A 9110-nucleotide genomic window follows, 5' to 3' on the forward strand; every position below is an offset into this window, starting at 1 on the left:
TGTACTCGTAGATGCATACAACCCAAGGACTGTATAGGAACGAGTTAAAATAATGTAGAAAGATTTGACAAGTAGCCAAAAGTTCGTTACAGCAGTTTGACATCTGAAAGCACTTTTCGATTTAAATTTTAATTATGGTTCTAATTATGAAACAGTCTGTTAATCACAAGAAAATTGTTAATTAGTTCATGAATCAGAGCCGACTAGGGTCCACTCTTTTTAGCTGGTTTGAACTGTTGTACGTTTTAGTTGTAGATGTGTAACGGAACAAGTCGAGAAGGTCTCAGTGATATGGGTTTGAATAAGAGATCAAGAGGTTTTTGGGAACTGGCGGTCTACATGGAAGAGTTCGTTTCGATGATATTGACGTTGAACGTTCCGGAACAGCAGAGGAATCAGCAGACGGATTGGATGTAGCTAAAGCTGATTTTTAGGGAACTTAGGGCCGGTAAGAAAGTGTATTTGAATGAAGCCGGAGTCGAGGATTTAAAAGCATGAAGGTCAACATTTTGGGATATTTTTGTTTTTACAGATAGGGATTGTGATGAACTTAGCTGAATGGGTGGCAATATTTTGTTTTCCATTACTACTATTGAAGGTTTGCTACGAGCATGTATAGCAACTAGATATGGGCAAATTGAATCAGAACTGAATGATTCATTCCAATCTTTACACTGAGTGAACGAGTACCGCACCTCCAGATAAATGGAAATTATTGTTTCGCACGCTAGCGGTGCGTTATTGATTCTTCGTGCGGGCGTTCTCCTCGCCGACTATCAATGTGTGCGATACATCTCCGCACGCTAGCGGTGTGCAACAAACCACCGCACACGGCGCGGAGTTCATTTTCCTACTCAGAAAATCAGCATGCTTTTTCACTCTGGTAGATTTGATAGTGTGTTGACTAGAACGAGAAAGTATGAAGATTGTGTTATCGATGTCTTCTTTCCCGTTTCGCAAAATAACGATACACTCTCGCTCTGGTAGTATGTTTTTTCACCAGAGCGAAACTGCAGGTAATTTTCCAGATGTTACAAGAGCAACCCTGTGTCGGCTTTGAATACATGAAAAAGATTCTCTTCATGGACTATAGTTGACCACAAACGAAGAAATTATATGCGCATTGACGGTCTTTCCCGTATGGCCACCAAGGCATTTGTCACATTTATCTTCACCTATAGTTGTTAAAAAAAATATGTTAAACGAATAAAACACAAAATAAATAACGATATAAGAAAATTAAACAAATCATAATAAATTAAAAGTTTAGTTGAGCATTAAAACAACTTTGATTTCCTTTTTCTCAGCTTGTAAATGTAATTTTATAACAATAAAAAATAAAATAGGGTGGACATTATGCAGCATAAAATTAATATTTGATAACACACCGCACCTGAGGCGTGCGAAAGAATCACCGCCCGCGTTTAGTTCATTTCACTGAGCGAACTGGACCGCACCTGATCTTTAAAAAGAATCATTTTTTCCCATGGCTAGTAGCAACAGCCGGTCTCGTAACAGGTTGGCTGATAAGTCCCCGGTATGACACATAGATGGCGCCGCTAGTATTAAATGCATATTATTTTTATATAGTACCAACCTTCAAATGATTCGTGTCAAAATTTGACGTCTGTATGTCAATTAGTTTGTGAGACAGAGCGTCTTTTGTCAAGCAACTTTTGTTGTTTTGTTGTTCCACCAAGACAACGCACCGTGCCACAAGTCATTGAGAACGATGGAAAAATTCATGAATTGGGCTTCGAATTGCTTCCCCACCCACCGTATTCTCCAGATCTGGCCCCCAGCGACTTTTTCTTGTTCTCAGACCTCAAAAGGATGCTCGCAGGGAAAAAATTTGGCTGCAATGAAGAGGTGGTCGCCGAAACTGAGGCCTATTTTGAGGCAAAACCGAAGGAGTACTACCAAAATGGTATCAAAAAATTGGAAGGTCGTTATAATCGTTGTATCGCTCTTGAAGGGAACTATGTTGAATAATAAAAACGAATTTTGACAAAAAAATGTGTTTTTCTTTGTTAGACCGGGGACTTATCAGCCAACCTGTTAGTACAGTCGTCAACTCGTACGACTTAACAACATGCCCGTCATGGGTTCGATCCCCAAATAGACCGTGCCGCCATACGTAGGACTGACTATCCTGCTGTGGTGGGGGGAAATCAATTAGTCACTGAAAGCCAAAGCCCACAAGTGTAACAGACAGGCCTTGACCGACAACGGTTGTTGAGTCAAAAAGAAGAAGAAGAAGATAGGTTTAACAACTGTTCATGAACAAAACTGAATTTTGAAAACACCACTACACACTACAGAGCTGCACAAAAAACTGGTTGCCTACTTGACTATCGCTGCAAATTTTCGCCGTATGTTTGAACAGCTGTCACATTTATGCGCACGGTTAAGCCGCCTGACGGTTAATCCGTCCTCGGATAATCGACGTTCTGCTGTATGTAAGTGGCTAAAATCACCTTCTACTTGCGAAAACGAAAGCCCCATAGCCTCACTGGTTTGCTCAATAGATGACGTTTTATTACTGGTCATTAAATTGCTGTCCTTTTCTTTTTGCAATGTATATCGCCTAGCTTTATGTATCGCTTCTACTGGGCGACATTGTGGGAGACATCTATCGATCCCTGTACAGTCTGTTCCCGAGTTACGCGGTTCTCGACTTACGCGGATTCGGAGATACGCGGTTTTCTAAATTTGACAGATCAAATGTCAAATCAGTACAATTTGCTTCAAGTTCGGTATGAATTGCATTTTTGCTAACAAATTGAAACCGCTTAAAAGCCAGAAATATTAGAATTTTTCGCAAAAATCATATCAAATAAATGATAAAGTGTATAAAAGTACTAAAAAAAATCAAAAACTCTGATTAATGAATAGTATTTTATTCAAAAATGAAATGAATGAATTCGACTTACGCGGATATTCGAGTTACGCGGATTCGCCGGGAACGCAGAAACCGCGTAACTCGGGAACAGACTGTAGAGAAATTTCATTACCCCGCACCAGCACCACTGCAAAAAGGCTGAAAATAAGGGATAGAGGTGAATTTAGCCGTGGTGAGTTGTTACTTGTGCCGCTTTCGATGGAAATGAGTCATTCGGAAGCTATTTTAGTTTTTTGGTAAATTCGATTTTGTCGGAGTATTTTTGCGAAGCAATTCCGGTTTTTTTGTGTAAAATTTTGATATATCACAAAATAAATCCACCCGAAATTAATTATAGCAACTCGCGAGCAGCTATAACAGTGCAAAATATAGCTTGCTAGAGGTTTCAAATTCGTAATTTCTTTTCTTTGATCCATGAATTCTAGAGCAGAAAATATAAAGTCAAGTGTTGTTTTGGGAAAATAAAAAATAAAAAACACTAACACACTTAACACTAGCACACGAAACAACGCAAGAGGCATCGTTCCAAACCCTTGCTATGTTCAGTGGGTCGATGTAGATGGCGTCAACATGTTGCAGCGATATTTATATCAGTAAGGTTTGTGGCTTGGATTTTGAGTTACACTAGCGTCATCTATAGGTTTTTATTTGGAGAAAACAAAGCGTCACCTGGTATTAGAAATATGTTCCAAGCGTTATTCAAAGCCTGTCTTTAAGTGGAATTTGTTAATCAAAAAACAAATCATTTTTTTGGAAAAGGGTCAATTTTAGATCGAAATATTATGTAAGATATTTTGGCGTAACGACCTCCGGGGTTCACGCCGACTTAATACAAACATCTTAGAATAATAAAGCAACAAGTCATTCCGTGTAACGGATTTCCAACGCAGGATTACAACGGGATACAGTCCTTGCAGGAGCCTGAGGATCAGACATTAATTAATTCCCCATTAATTGAAGATGAAGCTATCCAATTTAGTGAAAGTATTAAAATCAAAAGTATTTCAGACATTTAAAGTATGTCGAAGTTTACGATTAAAGGTACAAAAAACAAAACTGAAATAAATTTGGTGTCTAGTACGCCGTTATGCACAAATTCGCCTTTGTTTGTTAAATAAACATCTCTTAGGATTTTATGATGATTTTTGTATTTTTTTTATTCTAGAGACATATTTGAAATCTTCACGCATGTCTTTTTTGCTAGAAAATTATGGTTTATTACGGATTTTAAGCGTCGGTCCCGTGGTACAATCGTTACTCATAGGCAAACCTATTGGTGGTATAGACAGGCCTTGACTGACAACGGCTGTTGCGCCAAAGTAGCAGAAGAAGTACAATGTTATATTTTTATTTTAACTGTGATTTGAACAGGATATATGGAAAGTAAAGTTTTTTAAATTAAAATAATATATTTTATTTGAATTGACTCAATGAACTAACTGTACGAGTAAAGGAATAAAGACGCCAAACAACAGAACAATACACAATGTTTTGGAACATTTCTTCGGTCCTAAATACAGTCGTATCTCGGGGGTCTTCTGTATAGATCTTTTATTAAACTAAAAAAATCGATCTAAACAATGTTCAACCTTTCTTTGCACAGTAATTATCCTTCAGCAAAAAAATCAATCCATGTGCTAACATAATCGCACCCGCTACGAATTGTCGTTTGTTTACATATTTTCCAGACTGAAAAGTTGATGCTAATTTTGCGTGTGGTTTTGTATGGACATGATTTCAGCTGCCAACTGTCTAACTCCCTATAAAACAGTTTACTGATATCGTAAAAACTCGCTTTTTGTAAACAATGAGAAGATTTTGTTGATCAATGTGTCGCTGGTAAAGATTTTTTAAATATCTTAAATAAAAAAAACTGCAAAATTTAAATAATTTTCAAACACAACATGTTTTTAAAGTTTATAAATGATCGAGACCCAAACATCATTTCTAACAGTTTTGATTTATTCATTTTGGAGAGTTTTTTTTATTATTCGATTTGGATTCAGTTGTGAGTCATATATCATATGAAAGATCAACATTTTTTGTACGTTTTGTTGTCGACATTAACTGCGATCATCTGCGACCCCATACATTATTAAGGTTTTTCTTGAAAAGAGCCCGAGCGATTGTGACATATGATGTTGTTGGAGCCAAACACCACCAGTATCATTCTACCTGTCACAACAGTCATGTCAACGAACAGGCATAATCCGGACGTTACAAGAAGCGTAAACTTTGGCGTAAACTGGATCATCCAACAGATCAAGCTATGAAATCTAGTACATTTTGACAATTCGTCACTTGAAATAAGGTTTCCAGGATTCAAACAGTTATTTAAGTTTTTCTAACTTGTTCCTGTATTTTATCTACAACATTTCTTCAGTTAAATTTACTTAATCAGGTTCTTTTAGTCTTTGTGAGTTCTTATTTAACATTAAAACAGAGATCAAGCACAGGGTTTGACAAACCAACAATGAACAAACAAATTGGTTAATTCCCAACAAATGTTGTTAATACTGTTGACCTGTACGCAAAATGAATGATCATATAGTGTGAGCGATATTTATGGTTAATCTGTATTATTTGTTTTTTTTTTTTAATTATTTCTATATACAGTTAGTCCCTGAGATAAGCGGTCCCTCTTAGGCCGAAAATATATGGCCCAGAATTTTGCAGCCGCGGAATTTTGCCTGCTGAAAAATATATGTTAATGACAGTCCTGAAAAGTTGACGTTGACGGTTTATACATGGGTTTGACACAAGGTGTTATAAATGACAAGGTGAAGTTGTTCAGAGCAAAATGACATTTCTCGACTTGACATTTCTCTTCCATGGGCTCCGGTATAAAAATCGGGGAGGGCTGGTGCGGGGTAATGAAATTTGTATGGAGAGAATGACAGATGTCCTCCACAATGTCGCCCAGCAAAAGCGATAAAAATCAACCTTCTAAATACATTATCCTTGGTTTGACAGCAGGCGAAATTACGCGCCTACGAAATTCCGGTTCGTGTATTTTGTGCCTTAGGGCCGTGTCTGTGCTTCATCGTATGCGATTTTATCGCACGTGCTGTCAAACGCTTTTTCGTTTATACACCGATTATGAAAAATCAAGTTGAGATTGTTCCTACAAAATACCACACATTTAGTTTAACAGATAAAATCGGATGCGGCGTCCGACGAAATCAATTTTTTTATTCCGTCGTACGACGAAATCGCACGTCCGACGTTATCTGTCAAATTCCATATAAAATTTTGACAGGCCTTCCGATAAAATCGCATTCGATGGAGCACAGTCACGGGCCTTAGGGCGGTGGCAACGCTCATCGTATGCGATTTTATCGGACGAGATTTATATGGGATTTGACAGATAACGTCGGACGTGCGATTTCGTCGTCCGACGTTATCTGTCAAATCCCATACATAAATTTGACAGGCCGTCCGATAACATCGCATGCGAAAAAGCGTTGCCACCGCCCTTATACGCGGTTTTCTTAATTTAACAGTTGAGCAAATTGTACTGATTTGACACATCAATTATCAATTGCAAAATACAGTGGAACGCCGTTTATCAGGGCTTCTCGGGACTTGACCTTGCCCGGATAAGCGAATATCACGGATAATGAGTCAAATGATATATTTTATCACCAATTTTTGGTTATGTTTTGGAAATTTTTCTTATTTTTTGATAAAAATAACTCAGTTTTAATTAACTTCATGTTTTTACAAAGAAAATATTTAAAATTTGCCATTAATTATAGTGTTTTTTGTTATGACAATGTGCTCTTATAACCGCTTTTTTAAATATCCTCCTCATAACGCAATATCACTTTTGTATTGAACTGTCATTTCTCAACAGCACGGATAAACGGAAAACCGGATAAAAGGTACCCGGATAAACGGCGCTCCACTGTAATTTCTTTTTTGATCAAATTCATTGAAAAAAGTGAAACATTGTAATCTCCATTCAAAATCATATCAAATAATTAATTTAGTGGTTAACAAGACAATTAACTATATTTTTGACAGGAAACTGCGTAATCTGACTTACGCAGAAATTACGCGGTTTTTGCTAGGTCCCGGTAATAATTAATATTAATTAATTAATAGCATATCTCGGGGATAGCATGTATCATGAAACTCCTCTATATCGAGTACATTTAAATGCAAATTAAAACAAATACCTTACTTAACGAGTAAACTTGTCCATGAAGAGCAATATTATTTGTGTTTCTCATATATTTTTTCCGCTGATGTAATTCTGTAATTTTTTATAAAATATATCATATTTCCTTTTCAATCTCTTATGAATTAATTTTTAGAAGTAATGATTATTTGCGATCATTTTTAAATCAATAAAAGAGAATTTTGTAATAAAAAGTTACCCGTATTTTGTTGTCATAACTTTTTCTACTTTCTCTATTGCGCGTAACGTCCTACACGAGTATGCGTGGTCTACACAGGCTTTCGGGACTGATTCAGTACGACGCAGTCAAATAGTCAGTTCTTGCTACGGAGGGACGGCCCAAATGATGCTTAAACCCATGAAGGGCATGTTATTTAGCTGTACCAGTTGACAATTATAGTACGGGACCGCCCCATATGATCATAACTAATGCATTGAATAAAGAAAAAATGCAATAGTATGAGACCTTGAAGCTTATCCCGGTGTTTGTACGGCCGTTGCCCACTGTGCGCTGGTAGTGAGTTCGCACTCGATAGTTGGAATGTTTAACAGACAGTGAATAAAAAAAGGTTTTTTTTCTGTACCTGGCATGATGTTAAAAATAACATTCCATGATGATAAATAAAAAAGGCACAGAGAATTATAAAAAAAACTGAAATAAAATCAAACTGAAATTCATCACAATGGCTTTGCTTAATCTTAGTTATGTCAAAGCTACCTTGTTGGTTGGAGACAACAACTAATTAAGGTGCCAACTAGTGAACAACTAAAAAGACCCGACTAGTGAGGTTTTGCTGTAGTTCATCTGATGATAAATATATAAATGTTATTGTTGCAGTGTTAGCCTTACAACATCTTCGTAAAAAATTTACTAACTCTGCATGATAATAATTAAAGTTTAGATATGTTTATGTTTTGGCGAGCATTTTTGATACTTTCTCAGAAGCATCAGTTTTGTAGTACGTAAATCTTTTTTACAGTAATGTATCTACAGATCTGACGAGTTTCTTCATTGGTGGTGTTTGCCGTCAAAGATGCTGCCGCACCAATCTGTTCCCCTATCATTCCGGCAAGGTTGAGTCATGTGCATTGATGATCATTGATATAATTCCTGCTCCCGGTGCAGCACTAGGAGGAATATATGTTGCGGTGGAGAACCTTTGTTTTGATACCCATTATTTTCAACATTAGACATTTGAGAATTTGGCTTTCTAGTATGTAGTGGTAATGTCCATTATTGCCGGCTGTGCTTTCTCTGGTCATACTAATTGTGGGTGTATGTGTGTATGCCTCTGTGTGTTTGTTAGAAAGGAGATGTGTTTTTCTTGTTCAGCAATTGGCTTACACCAAAGTCCAGCAGTCAGCCATCCACATAGAGAATTCCACGTTTTGTTTCTTCCACTTTGCCGACTTTTTCTTTGCTCGAGCATTTCCGCGGGCTTTAGAGAAGCGAACCTGTTTCGTTTATTTCAACTTCTTCGTCCCGTTTTGTACGCTGAATTGTACGTGTGCTGCTCGTTTGTGTTTGATGGTCATCGCTTTAGCTTTATTCTTTACCGACAGCGGCGATCAGACTCAAGACGAGGAAGATCGACTCTAAAAGGAGAGTGAAATACCCAGACTTAGCAAAAACCGAAACGCCAGTATCAGAATGTTTTACATGCCTTGTACAGTAGAAGAAAACTCACAATATATGTGTTTTTTTTTAACAGTTTCGTAATGCTCAAGGTAGGATAAGTCTAAATACCAACAAATACATGCGCAGAGTGTTTTGAATGTCTTTACATTGAACTATACATTATTATATCAATAGTAAATTAAAACGTAGTGATTCGAACAAATGTTACAAGTGCATTTAATTCTAGCAACAACATGTGATATAAAATGCGTTAATACACAAAGTGAAACGGCAGTAAACTGGTAAATACATGCAGAACCGATAATGGAGGAAGATAGAAAAAACCGACCTGACGGAGAGAAAGGCCGTACAAAGGCCATATGGAAGCTATTTGAGTTTATGCTTAT

Source organism: Anopheles coluzzii, chromosome 3 (genome assembly GCF_943734685.1).
Source record: "Anopheles coluzzii chromosome 3, AcolN3, whole genome shotgun sequence".
NCBI lineage: Eukaryota > Metazoa > Arthropoda > Insecta > Diptera > Culicidae > Anopheles > Anopheles coluzzii.